Below are 23,936 nucleotides of genomic sequence, written 5' to 3' on the forward strand. Positions count from 1 at the left end.
GGATTTAACTTGAAGAAATTTTATTATCTGTCAAGGTTTAACCAAAGATTTACCACACACACCAAGAAGAAATTAAACATTGTGACACGTACTGGGAGCAGGAGGGACGCAGACTTCTTCACCATCACAGATACAGCATATGTGGCTTTTAGGACAGTTCTTACACCCCTTACGTGACAGAGCAAGATTAAGATGGCTTGGGCATTCTGGTTTTGGAGGAAGCAGTAAAGTAGAAAAGGACATGGATGAGCTGTGGTAAATGAAGTCAGTCTTATAAAGCTGTCTGATTGCCAGTTTGGCTGTTTAACAAAACAAACCAAACATGCACATTTTAGAAAGAAACCATGAGCAGTAGATTATAAGCTGAACAAACTTGGTTGTTAAAATGTCACTTTGTTTAATCTCACCTGACAATGGAGTCATGCACACATGTCCACATCCGTTGGAGCAGCACTTCTCAATATTGGGGCAGTCTCTGTCTTTAGAGCAAATTTCAGCACAATGTCCAAAGTTTAAGCGCGGGCGAGGACACACTCCAGGCTTTCCTGGAAGGAAACAGAAATTAGTGCAGACAAAGAACACTAACCAGAGAGGGTGGTAAATGTGGATTTAACTTGAAGAAACCTTTTTATCTCTCATTTTATAAACTGAGAATGTTTGACCAAAAATTTACTCCACACCCCTCTCAAGAAGTCTGTCTCTAGGACAGTGCTCACACCCCTTACATGACTGATCAAGCTTAAGATGGCGTGGGCATTCTGGTTTTAGAAGAAGCAGTGAAGCAGAAAAGGATATGAATGAGGTGTGGTAATTGAGCGAAAGGTTATGATGCTGTGTGGTCCCCAAACAGACCATATAAGTAACTAACAAACATGCACATTTCAGAAAGAATTGTTAAGAAGACAGTTATGAGCTGAACACGTCTAAGTAAAAAAGAAAAACCCAACTCACCTGTGACGATGCCACCAGTTGTCAATGTGGAAAAAACCGTGCCAAAGTGCACCAATGCACAAAGTGCTACAATCAATACACAAACTGTAGACGAGCCTTTGTCCATGTTCACCTCTTGCTCAAAAGAATGTGCACAACCACCGACTGAGTGGCCAGTTGAATGATGCTGGATCGTTGTGCTTGTAGTCTTATATTCTCTCTGATAAGGTGTCATATCAGAAACATTTAGTTTTTTACGTTCCTTGTTGCTGAAATGATAATATGAATCTTGTGTTTGCATCTTAGTAATACATCTACACAGTATTTAATATCTTCTTCATATAGCAAGACAACAACGACATGCTCATGAAGAACATTAAGAAGATTTTTCCCACAATTGACTTTCTTATATTGCTATACCTTGTTGGTACCTACGATTTATAAAAGTATCAAATGAATCACATATTTCTCCTGGTTCTCTCATATCTATCATATCTATCTTGTTCAGTCCCCTGCTTCCTTGTGTACACTGTGTCCTTGTTTATTTTTTGATTGTTCCTGTTCTTCAGATGAAGCTATGAAGTTATCTAAATCACATTTAACAATGAGGATTTATTGTACGCATATCCATTATTTCTGATACCAGAATTTTGTTCGGTCTCACCTAATGTATATGACATTATTGTTTTGTAGGATAACAAATTAATATCTTGACTCTAAACAAATCTATATACCTGCATTTGAATTTATTTATTTTTTTCATTTCTTGTCTGTTTAGCCTTTCTACCAAGTTCCAGACAGGCTTTTTGCCAATTTGTCACTTTGTTCTTCTTTTATCTGTTGTAGATGATACCAACGAAACATCACTATATGTCATATCCGTGATAGTAGGAACAGGGAGAAATTAACGAGATTGTCTGCACAATTACAATTTGTTTCTGCATGAGCTGACACACAGCTTAGTGTGTATTAGATTTCAGATCTTCAGATAAGTCTCACTGAGCTTCTTCTGCCTGAGTATGTGATTGGGTCCCCTGACTCTGATAAAATGGTGCCAGCACACACATTTACTGCTGTCTCATGATGTAACACCCAACATGTTTTTATTGCATTTGTAGATCGATTGTAAAAAGTATTCCAAACTAATTAGAAGTAAGGAAATAGCTCTAATGAAAACCCATCATGAGACAAAATGAATACATTAAGTAAGTCAGTAAAATTGTATTTATATAGCACCTTTCAGGATAAATATCACAAATGATTCAGAAAAAATTTGAAAACATAAAAACAAAAAGTAGTCTCTTTAAATTTTTGGCCTTGTATGCTCTGGCATCAGCAGGCCCTGAACACGTCCTGGATGGCCGGCCTCTGCCTCAGTTGGCTGTGGGCGTTCCGTCCAGGGCCTCCTTATTCCCTTTGCTGGGAAACCCAGCATTTCTCTAACTGCTCCATATGATAATTATGTGAATAACAAAATAAAAATAAATAAACAAAACAAAAAGTAAGAAGAGCCTACAGAGGCTCATCTTGGAAAAGCTAATGTGTTTGACACAACAAAGCATTCAGACATTGATTCCGTTTACTAAAATAACTGTCAGATTGGAGAAGTTAAGCATAAGAAAATAATAAAAATTGAATGGGTTAACTTGAAATTTCTATTTCTGCACTTATGACTTGATTAAAACACAAAACTCTGTTTGGTAGATGATCACACTTATAAATATGTTCTCATCTATATCTGACTAGTCCATCAGCTGCAGTAAATCAGGGGTTTTATATCTGAATTGTAACTTTCACACATTCCTTTCACATTACAGTCAGGTAATGTCAGATATTTAGGAATAATCCTTTCACATGTTCTGCTACTAAAAATAATAGATAATGATGATCTCTCATCATGTTGGAATACGTTACTGTGAACAGACGGGGAACCAGACAGAGTTCAGTTTGACTTTTGTTTATTTATGTTTTCCCATTCTGGGTTGGCACCGACATGTTCTCCAAAGACCATATCCCCGCTACAATTACCTTGCCTCAATTAAAGTTATGTTTCTGCCTAAAATAAGCTATTTGTTTTCACAGATCCCTAATAAACCTTTGTGATGAGATGTGTTTCAGGGGGCAGTGAGGAGGCTGGTCATCATACTGGGCAGTGAGCAGTGGTGAGGAAACAGAGGCATCAACGTGCTGGAAAGCAGTGTGCTGCCAAACAGACAAGTTCTGTGTGTGCGAGTGTGTGCACAATAAAATAAGCCAAAATGGTCACTCCCTGGCTGTGTGTGGGGTCCTTAGCGCTACAAACCCTCTATTGAGCGCTAAGGACCCCACAATATGTTTAAGCCACTAGTTTTTATGGAAAAAGAAACCATCAAGAAGTTTAGAAGTTCTACAAAAACACAGCGAATTACCTCATTTAATCATTATCTCTAAGTCAATAGTCAATTGGTGATGGCCAGAGGGGCCGATGGTGCGATATGGCAGCCTCGCTTCTGTCAGTCTGCCCCAGGGCAGCTGTGGCTACAACTGTAGCTTGCCTCCACCAGTGTGTGAATGTGAGAGTGAATGAATAGTGGCATTGTAAAGCGCTTTGGGTGCCTTGAAAAGCACTATATAAATCCAATCCATTATTATAGGTTGCTACATGTTTCAAAATGGATCAGACCAAGTGGTATGGGCAACTCATGGCTGGGCCTAGAACCAGCTCAAAGCATCAAAGCTGCTTAAAAGCCATAAACACCTTTCTCACAGCCATATGGGAATTTTTTTTAAAAAGTTTTCACTTATTCCATGTGAACTAACACCCGTTTGAAACAATCCAGATATTTGACAGGAAAAAAAATACATAATTTTCAGTCATGGCACAAGAAAGATAAAAATTATCTAGAGTGCATTCAAATCAGGGATAAGTTTGTCTTGTTTACAGTGGACAGGACCATTCATGTGGCTTTGCTGTGCTGTGTCCTGCTCTTTCTTTATTCTTTCCACATCTGCTCAGTTGTTCCTTCAGCCCCTTGGCTCTTCACTATTTTCCTGTGCTCCTTCTTTCTTTCTTTTTTAACAAAATTAATCTGTAGTCCTTACCGTCTCATGACGAGAGTTGGCAAAAGTGCAGACATCCTGTACTGAAGTAGAATTACAGATACTATCGTTAAAAAATAGTCCAGTAAAAGTTGAAGTACTGATTCAGCTTCTTCACTCAAGTAAAAGTGAAAAAGTACCAGCTGTGAAATGCACTCAAAACAAGAAAGTAAAAGTAGCTCTTTGAAGAACCTTTCTACCACCCATTTTTATGGCATGCCAACAGAACCTTGCTCTACATTAATGTAATGATAAAATAATATTATCTTATGGGAATATAAACTTTATGTTAGTCTGTATTTTAATTCTAAGGAATGCACTCAGCTTGAATCAGTAAAGTAAGACATTAGCAGAGAAAAAGAAGAAAAAAATAGCTCTATTTTCTTTTGGCTACCACGTAGAGGGTGCCTTTACCTGTAAACAGGAAAATGAGTAGGGAAGAGGTTAAACTGGGATTCAGTAGGTGGAGGAATCAGTTGTAGTGGCTCAGTTCACAATAACTTCTATTGAGAGCTCCAGTTAATTTTCTTAGTGTACGGGCTGTAATCAGCTGGCCTGCTGAGGTTCACTCCTCTTTGTGGATTTACACACCTTAATTTAACAGATGTTTCATGAGTTGTCCTGGCTGATTTCCATCCTCTACACTGGCACTACACTGCTGTCTTTATATTAGACACTATAAAATTGGTATGAAGGTGCAATTTGGTGAATAAATCTCAGCATCATCAACTTAACTTCAGATTCACCTCTAGGCAAGGCAAGTTTATTTATATAGCACAATTCAACAACAAGGTGATTCAAAGTGCTTTACAGAGACATTAAAAAAACAAAAACAATAAAAAGCATGATTTAAAATTGATTTAAAAAAAACAGTAGATAAAATCAGAACAGTAGATAAAATCAGTAGTTAAAATATAAGTTTTGAAATTTAAGCTTAAAAGTGTGGATTTGGTGCTTTATTCAAATGCAGCTGAGAATAGGTGAGTCTTCAACCTGGATTTAAATAGACTGAGTGTTTCAGCTGATCTGAGGCTTTCTGGGAGTTTGTTCCAGATATATGGAGCACAAAAGCTGAATGCAGCTTCTCCGTGTCTGGTTCTGACTCTGGGAACTGATAAACAAAAAAACGTATCCAGATGACCTGAGGGATCTGGAAGGTTCATACTGGGTCAGGAGGTCACTGATGTATTTTGGTCCTAAACCATTCAGAGCTTTATAGACCAGCATCAGAACTTTAAAGTCTATCCTCTGACGGACAGGCAGGTCCTGTTGAGACATCAAATCTTTTATCCTTGAAATATTCTTGAGGTGATAGTAAGCTGATTTTGTTATTGTCTTAATGTGTTTTTCTAAGTTTAGGTCTGCATCCATCACTACACCCAAATTTCTCGCCTGGTTTGTGGTTTTTAGGTGTATAGATTGAAGTTCTCTGGTGACCTGTAATCGTTTTTCTTTGGCATCAAAGACTATTACTTCAGTTTTGTTTTTGTTTAGCTGGAGAAAATTGTGACACAACCAGTCATTAATTTCCTCAATGCATTTACCAAGAGCCTGTACAGGGCCTTGGTCTCCTGGTGACATTGTGATATATATTTGTGTGTCATCTGCATAGCTATGATAGTTTATTTTGTTGTTCTTTATAATCTGTGCCAGTGGGAGCATGCAAATGTTAAACAGAAGGGGTCCCAAGATGGAACCTTGGGGAACTCCACATGTGATACTTGTCTGCTCAGATGTGAAGTTACCTATTGATACAAAGTATTTCCTGTTTTCTAAGTATGTTTTGAACCAGTTTAGTACAGTTCCTGAAAGACATGCCCAGTTCTCCAGTCGTTTGAGTAATATGTTGTGGTCAACTGTAACAAATGCTGCACTGAGATCCAGCAAAACTAAGACTGACATTTTCCGCTGTCTGCATTCAGACATATGTCATTAAACACTTTGGTCAGAGCAGTTTCAACGCTGTGGTTCTGTCTAAAACCTGACTGGAAGGCATCATAGCAGTTATTCTGTTTTAAGAAGTAATTGAGCTGTTGAGAAACTGCTTTTTCAATGATCTTACTTAAAAATGGGAGATTTGAAATCGGCCTGTAGTTGTTCATTTGTGTCTTGTCAAGATTGTCCTTTTTCAGTATAGGTTTAATTACAGCAGTTTTTAGTGGTTCTGGAAACACACCTGACATTAAAGAAAAGTTGACGATCTGTAACAGGTCTGACTCCAAAGTCTTTGAGACCTTTCTGAAAAAACTTGTTGGCAGGACATCTAAACAGCAAGAGGAGGAGTTCAGTTGACCTAGGATGTCCTCCAGGTCTTTGCTGTTAATAGGGTGAAACTGTTTGATGGTGTTTAAACAGTTTTTCAGTGGACACGGTATATATCCTGAATATGCTGTTGATGTACCAATTGCTTGTCTAATCTTTTGGATTTTGTCTGTGAAGAATTTGGCGAAGTCATTGCAGGCCATGGTCGAATGAAGTTCAGCTGTCACTGACACAGGAGGGTTTGTTAGCCTGTCAACTGTAGAAAATAAGACCCGAGCATTATGACTGTTTTTGGTGATGATGTCAGAGAAGTAGGACCTCCTTTCACTCCTCAGTTGTAAATTATAATTGTGAAGTTTCTCTTTATAGATTGACATCTATAAAGAGAAACTTCACAATTATAACTGGAATGAACCTGGAGGTTTGTTTTTCTCCATCTGCGCTCAGCTTTCCTACACTCTCTTTTTTTCATTTTTCACCAGTGTGGAGTTTCTCCAGGGAGACTTTTTCCTTCCAGAGATAACCTTCACCTTAATAGTGTCCATTACATTTAACATTTTAGCATTGAAGCTATTGACGAGCTCATTGGCTGAACCTCTGGACAGGCCAGGTGTTAAGGGGAAGACCTGGTTAAATATCTCACTACTGTATTCAGTTATACACCGTTTTGTGATCACTGTTGTTGATATATTTGTGTGGGCTGAAATTTTACTTTCAAAGAAAAAACAGTAATGATCAGACAGGCCCACATCAGACACAGTAACCTTTGAAATGCTCAGGCTCCCCATCTCTAACCACTCCAAACATGAAATAATTCTACCGAAGAGAACAGCCCTGGGTACTATTCAACATGTCACTAAAGTTATTGAGACAGACCGACCCACAAACACATCAGAGCTGACTCAACCCACACAGAGCCCCATCACCACAGCTGAGGTAAGCGCAGCCACCTCTGTTTCTGAACTGTCCACTGAGTCATGGCTGCCCCCAGTTGATCTTAGCCACCTGAGTCCGGACCAACAGGAGTCAGTTGAAAAGGTGCTAAGGGAAGAGTGTGAGGCGTTCTCTCGTAGCAGCACAGACATAGGCTGTATCCCTTCACTATAAATGTAAATCAGGCTCAAAGATGATACACCAGTCCAGAGGGCCTATGCTTCTATTCCTAAACCCCTCTACAGGGAAGTGAAGGAGTATATTCAAGAGCTGATTGTCAAGGGATGGGTAGTGAAGTCACAGTCGCCATATGCTGCTCCAGTCATTTGCGTAAGGAAGAAGGATGGGTCTTTACGTTTGTGCATCGATTACTGTCTCTTAAACAACAAGACTGTGCCAGACAGACACCCACTTCCCCGGATCCAGGATCTCACAGACTCGCTAGGTGGTTACAGCTGGTTCTCGATCCTGGATCAGGGTAAAGCTTATCATCAAGGTTTCATTGCAGAAGGCTCAAGGTACCTGACGGCATTCACTACCCCGTGGGGCCTCTACGAATGGGTGAGGATACCCTTTGGACTGTCGAATGCCCCAGCAGCCTTCCAACGGAGCATGGAAGAAATGCTTGACACCCTCCGAGACGAGTGCTGTATCCCTTACCTTGACGACGTGCTTTGGTTTTCCAAGTCGTTCGTGCTACAGAAAGTCCTCCAAGCCCTACAACGGCATGGTGTAAAGCTAAAACCCGAGAAGTGTGAGTTGTTCCGTAAAGAGGTTTGCTATGTCGGCCGATTGGTATCCGCAGATGGAGTAAAGGTGGACCCCAAAGATACTGAGGCAGTACAGGCACTCAAACACAAGAGGCCACAGACCGTCGGAGAAGTCAGGCAGCTTTTGGGATTCCTAAGCTATTATCGGACGTATGTGCAGGACTTCTCCCGCATAGCTAAACCATTGTATGACTTGCTCCAAGTCCCGTCCAACACACTGCCACCAAAGCCAACTAGAAGCAGAGCAAAACACACTCAGCAGCCTTCTCGAGCCCTGATACAGTGGAACAAAGAACACCAAGAGATCCTCGAGCGCTTGATCGACATGCTCACTCAGCCACCAGTGTTAGCGTACCCTGACTTCACCCGCCCTTTTATATTACACACGGACACATCCCAGAGGGGCCTTGGTGCCGTCCTATATCAGAACCAACAAGACAAGATGAGAGTGATTGGGTACGGGTCTCGCACGCTCACGCCTGCTGAACAAAACTACCACTTGCACAGCGGAAAACTAGAGTTTCTCGCCCTCAAGTGGGCAGTTTGTGACAAGTTTAAGGATTACCTCTACTATGCTCCACATTTCACCATTTTTACAGATAACAATCCCTTGACATATGTCCTCGGCACAGCAAAGCTCAACGCAGTCGGACACCGTTGGGTCGGACAATTGGCAGATTTCCACTTCGACATCAAATACCGGCCAGGAAAAGTAAACATTGATGCAGATGTGCTGTCACGTTGCCCACTTGACATTGAGAGGTTCATGGGAGAGTGCTCAGAGGAACTGTCGGAGGAAGCCGTATGTGCAGTTTGGGAAGGGAGCAGAAGAGTGGAGCAAGGAGACGTAGCATGGATTGCAGCCCTTAACCTCACCGCACCAAACCTACCCGTCAAAGAACCCCTACAGTCAATCAGTCATGACCAACTTGTACAATCGCAGAGAGCAGATCCAGCAATCGGGAAAGTCATTGACATGGTAGAGAAGGACATAAGACCAACAGAAGATGACAAGGCTGACACTAACACAAAGAGACTGTTGAGAGAGTGGAGTCGGCTGCACACGGAGAATGACTTTCTCTATAGAAAGACTACAGGACACAAGCAGCTGGTCCTACCTACTCTCTACAGACAGGTCGCTCTCACACATCTCCACAACAACATGGGCCATGTCGGCGTGGAGAAAGTCTTGAACCTGGCTCGAGAGTGGTTCTATTGGCCTTTCATGAAGAGAGAAATTGAAGAGTACGTCACAAGGAAGTGTCAGTGCATCAAGCAGAAGAAGCCAACGACACACGAGAGGGCACCCATGGGTAGCATAACATCCGGTTCCCCTCTTGAGCTCATTTGCATTGACTTAGAGTCTTGTAAAGGTGGGTTTGAATATATTCTGGTTGTTGTGGACCATTTTACCAGGTTCGCACAAGCGTATCCCACCAAGAATAAGGCCGCAAAGACCGCGGCAGAACGCCTCTTCAACGACTACATTCCCAAATTTGGCTACCCCTCCAAGCTCCACCACGACCAGGGTCACGAGTTCGAGAATCAGTTATTCAAGTCCCTAAGAGAACTTGCAGGCGTTGGTCACTCAAGGACATCCCCCTACCATCCCCAATGCAACCCTACTGAAAGACTGAATCGCACCCTGTTACAGATGCTGCGTACACTGGGAGAAAAGGAGAAACAAAATTGGAAGGAACATCTACCCCATGTTATCCATGCTTACAACTGTACCAAGCATGAATCGACTGGCTTCTCTCTGTACTACCTCTTGTATGGTCGACAACCTCGTCTTCCAGTGGACCTTCTCTTTGGTCTCATGACAGAAAACAACACTGAGACACCACATGGGTATGCAGAAAGATGGAAAGGGAAGATGACAGAAGCATACCACATTGCAAATGCAAACAGTCAACAGTCAAGTTCCAAAGGCAAAGCAAACTATGACAAAAGGTGCAAACGAGTAATGCTACAGACAGGAGACCAGGTACTGGTACGAAACCTGAGTCAAAGGGGGGGCCCTGGCAAACTGAGACCCTACTGGGAGCAAACGGTCTACATTTTGAGGGAGCAAGTGGGCAACAACTCCGTCTACAAAGTGAGTCCAGAGGCGGGAGGCCGTCCTGTTCGCACCTTGCACAGGAACTTGTTGTTACAAGTAAACGACTTGCCTGTGGACATTATCCAAAGTCAGGCTACAAGACCACACAAGAGAAACAAGAAGTCCACCGGAAGACCAATGACACCAGAGCCGAACCCTGACACAACTGACTCGGAAGAGGGTGAGCCATTCTACTGGCTTGGTGTACCCAGATATCCTCGAGGGGGCCATTCTCCAGTCACACCAGTTCCAAGTGGAACGCAACGGAGCTCCGGTTCAAGTGAACTAGGACAAGTCTTAAGGGCTCGTGTCCAACCTAGAAAAAAAAGTGGCATTGTTCCAGAAGAGGATCTAATCGTGTTAAGAGACCCAGACCTAACTCAGCTAGGTGACGATCAGGAGATGTCTCAGGTTCAAGAAGAAGTTGACGTCACTGAGTCCAGTCCTGATCCAGTAGAGGTTCCTGACCTAGAGCTGGAACCCAGGGTGGGGCCAGGGGATGACATCCATCCAGAGCCACCGTCTCATCTTAGGCAGTCCAGCAGGCAGAGACGTCCCACCACATTCTTCACCTACCCGTCCTTGGGTCAACCAGCCTATCAGGCTCATCCTGCGGTGAACACCATCAACGTCCAGCCTTCGCCATATTCTTCCCTGTACTACCCTCTTCTCTACTCCCAGCCCCCCTACCCCTCTCCCCTTACCTTTAGCCCTTACTTACATAGCAAGGAACTTATGTTGTTCCTTGCTATTGAATCGAACAGAAATCTTAGGAAGAAGGATGCCTGAAGGTTAAGGACACCTGGGCAAGGGGAATATTCCAGGGACTTCTGTAAAGAGACATTGTTAGTTTAAAGGTTTTTTTTATAATTCAAGTTAAGTGTCAGGAGCCACTTTTGCTGTTGGGGAGCGTGTGGTGAACACAAATGTGCTACCACATTTTGGTAAATTTTATTATTTTTAAGAAAAACATATGCCAGCAATTAAGACAATTATTATTTTACATTCATTACGTGTATTCCATAACAATTGAGGAGAGTAAAAGTGAGAAATAATAAGCGGAACTGTTGACACTGTAGTTGTTCGCCTAGAGCGGACCAACTTCCTGTCCTCTCAGACGCAGAAAAGATAGGAGTGCTCCTGTGATTCTTTCTCTGAGACTCTACCTTTATTTTTACAGATTCGTATTCTTTTTGTTATTGTGGTCTTCACATCTGGGACCCGTAACACCTGCGTTCCCAAAAAATATTAAAATTGTTGATAAAATGCACTGAGTGGTCAGTACATGCTGATATAAGCCATTTATTCAGTGCAAACAACCTGCTGAATCTCTCGTCTCCTCCTCTGACGGGCGGTACAGGTCCACTGATGAATACAGCTGCATTCAGAGAGTTTACAGTATTTAATAATCCAGTAAAGTCCTGCTTCAGAACCTCCGACTGTTGTTTGGACACATCGTTTGACCCTGTATACAGAACAATGTTTGTCACAGTTGGATATTCATCTGCAATTTGAAGAATTCTCTCCTTCAGGTTGTTGACCATATCCTTAGGAAAGCAGAGGACTTTAGTGTTCTTACCGCACATCCTTTGTACATCCTTTACGGCAGAGTCACCCACAATCAGAGTTTCAGGCCTAGCCTTTAGCTTTCCCTGTGGCCTTTTACCAACAGATTTTCAGACCTTACTTCGCTACTTTTAGATGGATGGTTGTCCCATATAGATCCAGGGTCCTTTGATAGTGGAGCAAATCTGTTCTGCAGTTTCACATTCAGTTGTTTTGGAGGTTTGTTGTTAACCCTCCTAGTCACGGTTGTCCAGTCCTGTTTCCTCCCGTATACAGGGGTAGAAGAGCTTCTCTGTCTCGTAGGAAGTGAAGGCCAGTCGGTTTCAGAGATTTCAGCTTGCTGTGCCCTGCCTGTGATACGTCCTCCCCCTTCCAGGAGACATGATTTATGTCTTGGTTTTGCACCAAGACAGTCCAAGGGGGATTATCGCTTGAGGATTTATTATAATGCACAGAGTCTACTTTCTTGGTCATGTTATCTGTGCTCCTTAGCTGTGTACTAGCTTGCTCATCGCCATTGTTTTGAATCAAAAGCAAGGTTGTTTCATCTCCACACAGTCCATTTACCTCCACGTTTACTTCTAAGCGATGAATTTTTGTCTCCAGTACTGCAATCTTCTGCAGGAGGCTGTGGTAGTCATCTGTGTAGAGGGAAGGCAACTTGTTGCTAGTTAGCCTAGCGGTTAGCACCTTCCCAGGCTATTGAGGCTGTTCGGTGCCCAGACGCTGTAATCAGGCTTCAGCTGTGTCTAGGCCACAGACACACGGAGCGCTGAAGATACGGTAACTATAAAAATGTTGCTGTTTCTGTTAAGAATGCTTTAGTCCTAATGATCTATAAGTGTCCAGAAGCTATCGCAGGTAAGCTCATACGGAAAAAAGGGAAAAAATCAGCATAAAAATCAATAATAGAAGCAAAGCATTTAAAGAGCAAAGAGAGGAAGCGTCCGCACTCACAAAAGGGGGGGTCACACATCTCAACTATATCTAATTGATATAACCGAACTATGGCTTTAAACCTGTGACATTACAGCAAACTAACTTGTTTATCTTGCGCTAAATAGTGGAATATCAGTCTTTAACTAATATACTTAGTCTGCCTCAATCTGTTTTGCATTTTTCACAACATGTCTAAGGAGCTTGGAAAGAAAAGCATCTGGACTTCTTTAAGTTGCTTGAAGACTTTACACCTCTCATCAGGTGAGTGGGTGTTAAGGCGTCTGGGAGGTGATCTTAAAACTGTATTGTAGATGGCAGACAGTTGGTGTCGTAAACCACCGCGTCTGTTCAAAGATGGTCGCTCACAGTGGACATAAATGGCTTCTTTCACTCCTCTTTCAAACCATCTTTCTTCTCTGTCCCAAATGTGAACACTGGTGTCCTCGAAGGAGTGACCTTTGTCCTTTAGATGCAGATGGACAGCTGAGTCTTGTCCCGTGGAGGTGGCTCTTATATGTTGTGACATGTGTTTATGAAGTGGCTGTTTGGTCTCTCCAATGTAGAGGTCTGGGCATTTCTCACTACATTGTACAGCATATACTACATTGTTAAGATTGTGTTTAGGAGTTTTGTGTTTTTATCTGAGTGTGTTGCTGGGTCTGAAGTAAACTGGGATGTCGTGCGTGGAGAAGACTCTCTTGAGTTTTTTTGCTAAAACGGTTACATAGAGGATGACAATGTTGTTGTGTTTGTCTTTCTTATCCTCCCTAGTTGGTCTCTGATCTTCTTTTCTGTGCATCTTTGCTTACTTGATGAAAGCCCAATTAGGATAACCACATGTTTTAAGAGCTTCCTTTACATGTGTGTATTCCTTCTTTTTCCCTTCAGGCTTAGAGGGAACTTTTTCTTACATTTCAAAGCAGGAAATTACTTGTTTTCCAAGTGATTCTAGTGATTGTAGATAAAAGGGGAAGCCCTTTACCTTTTTTTTGCACTAATTTTAGTTACACTTTTTAAGGTAAATACAATTACTTGAGTGTCATAAAGTGTTGCATTTGATTTGTTGACTCATTACATTAGTGACGTGTCAATTTTAAGCACTTTTAAGCAAGTACACTATGTTGACGAAAGTATGGGGCCACACTTTCTTTCTGAATTCAGGGGTTTTCAGTTCAGTTATCGCAGGTGCATAAAATTAAGCACCTAGTCATGCAGTCTGCTTTTACAAAGATTTGTGAAAGAATGAATGCTTTTAAAATCCAGTTTGAGACACAAGTGAGAAACAGAATGTTTTGATAATCCATCTGGATCATTTTGTGTTCTGACAATAAGCACTTTCCATTCTTGCTACATTTCAACAGGTGAGGGGCAATTTTTATTGGTATATATAAAGAAGAAACACACGAGGCATCATGCTAGAACTATGTAATTAGAAATGGAACAGATATACTATTCATAGTGAAACACTGTTTCTTCAATATTTTCACACTGAAGTAAGCTCGCATGTTGTAAATAAGAGAACAAGAATAAAATGCCAACACACCGTTTTTTATTTGTAAGACAAATATGTCAGTTTGAAAAAAAGGAGAGACATGATTATCATCAGAAACAGAAAGTGCTTATCACACTAAAGAAGAAAAAAGTGATTTGGATTCATTTGCAGAGATGGTCACAGTAAGTTTAATGATGTTTTTTTATAGATTGGCAGCAGAGCTCACTGCAGGTGTAATCACAGGTTGTCCTGCAGCACGTCTGATGTCCTGGATCCTGACCATCATGATAGTAGTACTCGTCACACATGTGGAGGCCAATAGACAGGGTACGGCTCCCAGTCTTTACAGACACACCAAAGTCAAGAATAGGCTTAGTTACAAAATTCCTTAAACCACATGAAAAGTGTTTAGGGAGTGTGGACTTTGTTCATATCTCACCCGTGGTCATGCACTGATGACCACATCCAGTGAAGCAGCACTTCTCGTTATCGGGACAGTCATAGTCATTAAAGCAAGATTCTTCACACAGTCCAAAGTACCAGTGTTTGTCAGGACACTCTCCTGGCTTTGCTGATAGGAAAAATAAATTAGTACAAACAAAGAACTCCAACTAGAGAGTGCAGTAAATGTAGCCTAAACTTTATTTTTAAACTACTTCTTATATTTTAAAATTTTAAAAAGATTTAATTAAATACACAACCTCTTAAGAAGAAATCAAATATTGTGAGACGTACTGAGAACAGGAGGGACGCAGACTTCATCACCATAATAGACGCAGCATGTGTGGTCTGTAGGACAGTCATTACACCCCTTACGTGACAGAGCAAGATTAAGATCCGGTGGACATTCTGGTTTGGGAGGAGGCACTAAAGCAGAAAAGGACATAGATCAGCTGTGGTAAAGTGGTAAATGAGATAAGAGTTCTGATGCTGTGTGATTGCCAGTTTGGCTGTTTAATGAAACAAACCAAACATGCACATTTTAGTAATAAACAGTAAGCAGCAGATTATAAACTGAACATGTCTGAGGCAAAATAAACTTGCTTGTTAAAATATCTTCAAGTTAATTGCAAATATGTCTTTAAACGCTTAATTAGCTCCAGCCGTCTTTTCACTCATCCTCTTTCCCTGTCGTCTCAATGACATTTCTGTCTATTGACTCAAGATTTAATTTTCTTTTTCACCCTATCTGACTTCAAATTCGTATCTTTCTGTTTTGCTCTTATTGTCACAGTGCTGGACCTCCATCTCATACTTGTTGTCCTATGCGCACACACACACACACACACACACACACACATATATGTATGTATATACAACGTACATATTTAAAACTGACCTCTTGACTTCTCAAGTTTCATGAAGTTGCAAGTAAATGTTTTTTTATAGTTCAATTAAATAAGTCAGGTAGAGACATCCTTTGCAATCACTCTTTTTCTCTTTTTTCTATTGTAGATGATATAATAAACTAAATATCTTGCAGATAATTTTCACTTTGGAGTGATCTTTGCTACTTTGTTCATCTCTCATTTCCGACAGGAGCCATGCACTCATGTCCACATCCATTGGGGCAGCACTTCTCGTTATTGGGACAGTCATAGTCATTAGAGCAAGATTCTTCACACAGTCCAAAGTACCAGTGTTTGTCAGGACACTCTCCTGGCTTTGCTGATAGGAAAAATAAATTAGTACAAACAAAGAACTCCAACTAGAGAGTGCAGTAAATGTAGCCTAAACGTTATTTTTAAACTACTTCTTATATTTTAAAATTTTAAAAAGATTTAATTAAATACACAGCCTCTTAAGAAGAAATCAAACATTGTGAGACGTACTGAGAACAGGAGGGACGCAGACTTCATCACCATAATAGACGCAGCATGTGTGGCCTGTAGGACAGTCCTTACACCCCTTACGTGACAGAGCAAGATTAAGATCCGGTGGACATTCTGGTTTGGGAGGAGGCACTAAAGCAGAAAAGGACATAGATCAGCTGTGGTAAAGTGGTAAATGAGATAAGAGTTCTGATGCTGTGTGATTGCCAGTTTGGCTGTTTAATGAAACAAACCAAACATGCACATTTTAGTAATAAACAGTAAGCAGCAGATTATAAACTGAACATGTCTGAGGCAAAATAAACTTGCTTGTTAAAATATCTTCACGTTAATTGCAAATATGTCTTTAAACGCTTAATTAGCTCCAGCCGTCTTTTCACTCATCCTCTTTCCCTGTCGTCTCAATGACATTTCTGTCTATTGACTCAAGATTTAATTTTCTTTTTCACCCTATCTGACTTCAAATTCGTATCTTTCTGTTTTGCTCTTATTGTCACAGTGCTGGACCTCCATCTCATACTTGTTGTCCTATGTGCGCACACACACACAAACACAAACACACATACACACACATATATGTATGTATATACAACGTACATATTTAAAACTGACCTCTTGACCTCTCAAGTTTCATGAAGTTGCAAGTAAATGTTTTTTTATAGCTCAATTAAATAAGTCAGGTAGAGACATCCTTTGCAATCACTCTTTTTCTCTTCTTTCTATTGTAGATGATATAATAAACTAAATATCTTGCAGATAATTTTCACTTTGGAGTGATCTTTGCTACTTTGTTCATCTCTCACCTCTGACCGGAGCCATGCACTCATATCCACATCCATTGGGGCAGCACTTCTCGTTACCGGGACATTGATAGTCATTAGAGCAAGATTTAACGAATCCAACACACCGTTCAAACTCCCAGTGTTTGCGAGGACACTCTCCTGGCTTTGCTGAAAGAAATGAGAAATCAAAATTGACCAAGAACTCTAACCAGAGCGTGCGTTAGGTTTTCCCTCTGAAAAATCTTATTGAACCCTGCAGCAAATGAATCAAAATGTCTTGAGGCTGCTGGACACTGGCACCACCGGGCACTCTGACCACCACCAGTAGGCAACAGGTGAAGTGTCTTGCCCAAGTACACAACGACCAAGACTGTCCGAGGTGGGGCTTGAACCGGCAACCATCTGATCACAGGACAAACTGCCAACTCTTGAGCCACGGTCGCCCGAGGCAGTAAGGCAAAAAAGGATATGGATCAGCTGGTAAATCAGGTGACAGCTGAGGTGACAAACATGCACATTTCAGAAAGAAACAATACTCAAAAGAAACTCACGTCTTGGAACGTCAGGTCTCACCAAAGAAAAGACCGTGCCAAAGTGCACCAATGCACAAAGTGCTACAATCAATATACAAACTGTAGACGAGCTTTTGTCCATGTTCACCTCTTTTTTTAAAAAAAGACTGTCTGCAACCACTGACTGAGCAGCCAGTTAAAGGATGATGGATCACTGTGCTTGTGGTCTTATATTCTGTCTGATAAGGTTTCATATCAGACACATTTCGTTTTTTATGTTCCTTGTTGCTCAAATGATGATACAAATTTTGTGTTTACATCTTAGTAAAACAACTAGGCAGTTTTCATTATCTTTATTATCCAGCATGACAACAACCACATAGTCATAGAGACATTAACACCACTTTATCCCAATGTTAACTTTATTTTTATACTGCTGAACCTTGTTGGTAACCAAGATTTTTAAAAGTTCTTAGAAAGAGAACTGGACAACACAATCACCATATCTTTTGTTTCTTTATGTGCTTTGCATCCTTGTTTATTTTATTTTTATTTTTTCTGTTCCTGTGGTTCAGATAGGACCAGAATGTGCGGAGTCAATAAGGAGGAGTCAACTCACTATGACATTCATATAACAAAATTATCCTTAGCTATAAAGTGTTCTTTATCGTCTTTTTATTGTTGTTTTTTCTCCTTGTTCTTCCTCAGGGTTGTATAGATATCCCTTGTTTTTGTTCACCTCTTACTAGAATTCCATTCAGTCTCTAATAGTCTAAGTGATTTTGCTGTTCTTTTAGGATAACAAATTAATGCACTATATTTGATCACATTACCATCAATGCGTTTTAAGTTTTTTTCTTTCATTTCTTGCACAAACTTTTCTTCTTCTATCTGTTGTTGATGATTCGTCTGTTTCTATGAGACATCAGAAACATCACTGCGTGAGGTCCATTCACCATGAGAGACGTGATAGGGACAAATTAGTGAGATAATATGAGTCTGCACAACTTTATTTTCCTTCTGCATGAGCATGAGGTGATACACAGTTTAGTCTGTATTAGATTTCAGATCACTCTGCTGGGAGACTGGACGGCCAGACTATCTGGTTCGGTCCCCTGATTGTGATAAAGTGGTGCCAGCACACATAATCTAATGTACTCTGTCAGGATGTACAGTACCACCCCAAAACACAGTATGTTTGTACTACATGTAAGGTTTGAGTGTTTAAGCAGTTCTTTTATGGCATAAGAAATAGTCCAAAGTGATCAAAAGTGGGGAAACATTCCTAACAAAAACAAGTAAATGTACTTATGATGAGACAAATGAACACTTATAAATAATACTTTAAGTAATGTGGTGTTCACTAGTATAAAAGGCAGAGGTCAGGGCCATCGTCTGCAAAACAGAACACCGTCTCTCATAACTTCACTGAGAAGAGCTGTTTCACTGAAATGAGCAATTATTGTCTAAAGGCGAAGAAAGATGCCCAACGGATTTTCTTTACCAAATTGACCATCCCAGCTTTGCCGTAATGGTCCATTTGATTCACCTTTTATTGTTTATTTTATTTTCACTTGCTGAATACGGGACAGACTTGACTGGGGGAAAGAAAAGGGAGAAAGAAAGAGGGAAAGAAAAACAAGTGAGAAGAGGGACGGGGTGAAGGGCAAAAAACGACAAGTTTTTTGTTTTTTCTAAGTGGGGGGATATATAGGATTCTTAAACCAAGCAGATTCTAGTGGATCCTTGATTATATTGAGCACACAGGGTCAGATAGACTGAAACACATTTTTGAGCAAAGGTGCAGGTCAAATTTTGAGAGAACAGAAGGATGCTTTCATCCAGTCAGCTAACACTGACAACTCAGGTAACCGAAAAGGTAAAAAGCTGGAGTACAACAACGATAAACAAACAACAAGAAGGCTTTTACAGCCTAATTTGAAAGAACTGATACAGCTGGTTAAGAAGGAGTAAATCATTTAAGGTTGCTGAATAATACCTCAGGATTACCTCTGCTCTTTGAGGCCAGGTTTGAAAAAGTAGGCGTCCCTCACATGTCTTACTGAAATGTTGAAAAAAACAACAACCAAAAGTTCCTTTAAAGGATGGAGATGAATGTGTAAACGAGTTGATCTCCACAAGAGATCAACTTTTCAAAGAACACTTTAAACAGCGAGTACTGGCATTTATCCAGGGATGAAAGTTTAAAAACAAGCGCAAACGTTAACTTAAAAGGAAAGACTGATAACAAACTGTTATTAGTCCGGGAGGACAATACAACACAGCGCAGTAAAAAGGATCCTTATTCCTCACCTTAAAAAACATGAGAAACTGTTACTAACAGTTATCTTTACAATTTATTGCACTATGTGTTTACATGTTGGATGAGTTTGGCCAAAATGCATTAGAAATTGACTATATTTTTAAATTCTTAAGATCAAAGGACCAAGTAGCAAGATATATATATATATTTATCATTTATTAAAACGTATCTTCTTTAGCGACTGTACATCCTTTGAAGAAATGCTTTTGATAAAAATTAATGCTTTAAGCTGATAACCTGTATTTAAGAAAAGGAACAGTCTTCTGTGATGAAACAATTTAAGACAGATCTACCAAGCAAGGTAGATCTGGTTTTGTTCACCTTAAATGATGAAAAAATCATTCAAGAATGCATTATGAGAGGCATTATATTAAGATGAGAAACAGAGTCAAATATTTACATCCAGTTTCAGTAAGGATTTCTCACAAACATTACACACACAGGCAGTTCAGGAGAGTACAGGCTTGAGCCCTAATGAGCTTGTGTTCAGACATAGTGCGCATGGACCCTTGGCTGCATTAAAGGATAATGGGGTTGATTCAGAAAAACTTGGCTGTCATTGTGAATGGATTTAGACGCCAATTGTTTGTAGCTGGTTTTATGGCAAAATGCACAGACTGGAATGAAGAGTGTGAATGATTGTGGCACAAAACATCGTCAGTTTAATCCTGGGGATCAAGTTGTGGTGCCAATTGTGGGATCTCTATTCCAGGCCTGATATACAGACCTTCATATGGTCAGAGAAGCTTTCTGATATGATTTAGTTTCAACATCAAAAAGGACAAAGTCAGTTCAGCTTTGTCTTATTAACAACTCAAACTGTATCATATAAGTGACATCCACATCTGCTCAGTTGTTCCTTCAGCCCCTGGCACTTCACTATTTTCCTGTGCTCCTTCTTTCTTTCTTCTTTTTATTTTTTATTTTTAAATTCATCTGTAGTCCTTACCTTCTCATGACCAGAGTTTGCAAAAGTACAGATATTCTGTACTTAAGTAGAATTACAGATGCTATTGTTAAAAAAAAAAACCCAAAAAACTACTCCAGTAAAAGTTGAAGTACTGATTAAGGTTCTTCACTCAAGTAAAAGTGAAAAAGTACCAGCTGTGAAATGGACATGCCACATCTCCTGGTGATTAATACATGAACAGAATTGCCTTTCATGCATTATTGTTCCGGCTCAAATTGGTTTGTTGGACAAGTCAGTTCAGCTTTGTGTTATAAACAAACTCAAACTGTATAATATAAGTGACCAAAATTCTAGTCAGAGTGTTAAGGACATTGTGCACCCTGTTTTGTCTGTTTCTTAGTGGTTAAAGTATACCTCTTTGTTTGGTGATGTACCATTTTGCACTGACTGGATTGAACATGATATGGATGTTGGAGATGTACAGCCAGTTAAGAAGTGATTCTATCGCAGGTCACTGGAAAAGCTTAAACATATGGGTGCTGAAGTTTCTTTTATGCTCTGAAATGACATTGCTTTTCCATCTATCCTGGTGCCAAAGCCAGATTAAACATTTTGTACAGATTTAAAAGTCAATTCTTTAACAAACTCTTTTCTGTTCCCATGAATGGATGACTGTATTGACCAGGTTGGATCGGCCACATTTTCAAGTAAATTTGATTTGCTTAAAGGTTATTGGCAGGTGCCATTGTAGGCACGGGAACAGGAAATATCACCTTTCACTACCCCTTCTGTTCTTTACTCTCATAAAGTCATACCATTTGGTTTAAGAAATGCTCTGGCAGCATTTCTGTGATTAATGAATAAAGCTGTGAGGATGATGGCAGATGATTTCTACTTTCCTGTTTCCAACTCATTTTTGCATGCAGAGGAAAAGAAAAGGGACATACATTTGATGTAGCCTCCTACAAGTACTGTGCAGCTCAGATAAATTGACTAAAAATTCCCACCTTTTGACATACCACCATCCTGCCTCCGTGTTTAGTTTCATCTCACTGTAGTCCTGTTTGTTTAGAAACAAGCCCCCAAGGCACTTTGTCCTTATTTTGGCTTCCTGTACCACTTGGGCTCCGGAATAACAGTAAAGTTGACCCAGCTTGGACACAGTATAAATAATGTTTATCCTTTTACACGTAGAGGGTCACTGACAAGTAGGATGCTCATCTTCATCGCATCCAAGCATTGTTTGATCGACTGGCTGATGCCAAGCTTACTATTAACTTGGCTAAATGTGAGTTTGCTAAGGTGATGGTGATCTATCTTGGCCGTGTGGTGTGACAAGGGCGTGTGGCCAATGTGACAGCAAAGGTTGCAGCAATTGAGGAGCATCTTCCTTCAACAACATAGAAGGAACTCCAAAGATTTATTGATTTATTGATTTATATAGCACTCTCAACAATAATATAAAACAGATGAACATAAAACAGTACAGTCAAACTTACAGCAAAAATCGAATTAAAAGCTAGTCTAAATAAATTATTCTTAAGATGATGTTTAAAAGAATAAATACAATCCAGGCAACGTAAAGATGGAGGGAGAGAATTCCACAACCCGGGGGCCACTGCTGTAAAAGATCTATCACCTCTGATTTTAAAACATGTTCGGGTGACTACCAACAGCCTTTGATTAGATGATCTCAGGCTGCAAGAGGGAGTGTGAGGCTCTAAAAGATCCTAAATATAAACAGGAGCGTCATGATTCAAAGCTTTAAAAGTCAGTGAAGCCTGTGAACTTAGAGTTTAGTTGATTTCCAAAGGCATTCTGCTTTCCTAAAGAGTCAAAGTAAAAACCTTTCCACTGTTGTATTCCCACTGACTGAGTTGTTGAAGTGTGCGTCCTGCATGACACATTGCCGCAGATCTCAAAATGGTTGTGCGCGCCTAACAGTTTTATTACCAGCTCTCTCACTCTAGTCTAAACAACAGTGTCTCAGTAACTTTCCACTAGAAGATGGTCCCGTTATCTACTTTTTCCCAGGCAAGCGTGGGCGAGAGTCTACAGCATTCTACGCCCCAAGGACACGTAGTCTAATGCCTTTATTTCAGGGCCGTGTCCACCTAATACTACACTATATAGTTATATGGCATTTTAGTTAATATAAAGCATAGAATTAAGGCACTTGAAATAATTTCATCTCAACAATGTCAGCTAGCGTTTGACAATGTAAAGCCTTTGTTGTGCTTCCCTCCTGTTTTAGCACCTCCATGTTTTGATAGTGCATTTACAATCCTGGTGGATGCCAACCAATTGAGCGCGGGGGCAGTCTTGCTGCCGTTTGTGACAATGTGTCATCAATTTTCTAAATAAATAGCCCCCAAAAGTTGGTTTTATTCATCTAGACAGAATGAACAGTATCATTCAGTCGGAGAAATGTTTCGTCATTCAACCAATTGACTTCTTGACTTCGAGTGACTGAAATGAGAAACTTTCAGTCACTATGTAAATATACTGTTTACAAGTAGATTTGCTTCTCCCACTGAAAACGTTACGTCCAGATGAACAAAATCAATTGGGGATTTCTTTACCTGGATAATTGAGCATGTAACAAGGCTCATTTCTAAAGGTGTTATTGACATGAAATTCTCACCCGATGTCGTCAACAACCCATCCAATTCACACATGCAAAATCATCAACCCATATATGTCCATAAATTACGTGTAATAATGAGAAATGACACAGGGGAGCATTCTTGCTGGAAATGTATTTAATACTTCATGCAAACGCCTTTCTTGGTGTTGACAGCTTCAAGACGCCTCCTGTGTGGAGAAACTAGTCACATGCATTGCTCAGGTGGGATTTTAGGCAAATCGTCTACTGATAGATGACAGCAGATTTCCTTAAAATCAAGAATGTGTCATTACATTTTTCTATTCATCCTTCCTTTAGTTATAGGAAGCATGAAAAACAGCCCCACACTAGGATGTTCCCAACTCCAAACTTTATTGTCAGTATTGCATGTTTGGGGTGAAATGCAGTGCTTTTTGAACTCCATGGTGTGTATTATGGTCTACAGAAATTTCTGTTTTGGGCTCATCTTACCACAGAATATTCTTCTTCCAATATTTCACAGGCTTGTCTAAAATGTTTTTCAGTAGACATTAAACATTCTTCAGCATGCTTTTGCTTCAGCAATGGAGTCTGGTGTGGCGAGTGTGCATACAGGGCATGGCCTGAATGCATGACCTATTGTTCTCACCACCAGGTGGAGAACATGTTTCAGTGTTTCTATCAGACTTATCTTATTTTTGGTTCTGTTTTTTTTTCTGTGTGTGCTTTTTAGCCCTTTACCAAAAAAATTATTTTGCACTGATTTTAGTTACATTTTGAATGTTAAATATAAATATTTAAGCATCATAAACGTTTGCATTTGATCTGTTGAACCTCACAGACTTTTGAAATCAGAGACCTATTACAAATGTGTAGCAAATCAACAGGTGAGGGGCAATTT

General features: G+C 40.3%; 1 pseudogene; it reads right to left on the bottom strand.

Annotated features, from left to right (window-relative positions):
* Nucleotides 1–11,282: 11,282 nt before the first annotated feature.
* On the bottom strand, nucleotides 11,283–16,722 carry LOC148096891 (uncharacterized; annotated as a pseudogene).
* Between the last annotated feature and the right edge of the window lie 7,214 nt (nucleotides 16,723–23,936).

Source organism: Neolamprologus brichardi, chromosome 20, assembly GCF_056152115.1.
Source record: "Neolamprologus brichardi isolate AB-2024 chromosome 20, ASM5615211v1, whole genome shotgun sequence".
Classification (NCBI taxonomy): Eukaryota; Metazoa; Chordata; class Actinopteri; order Cichliformes; family Cichlidae; genus Neolamprologus; species Neolamprologus brichardi.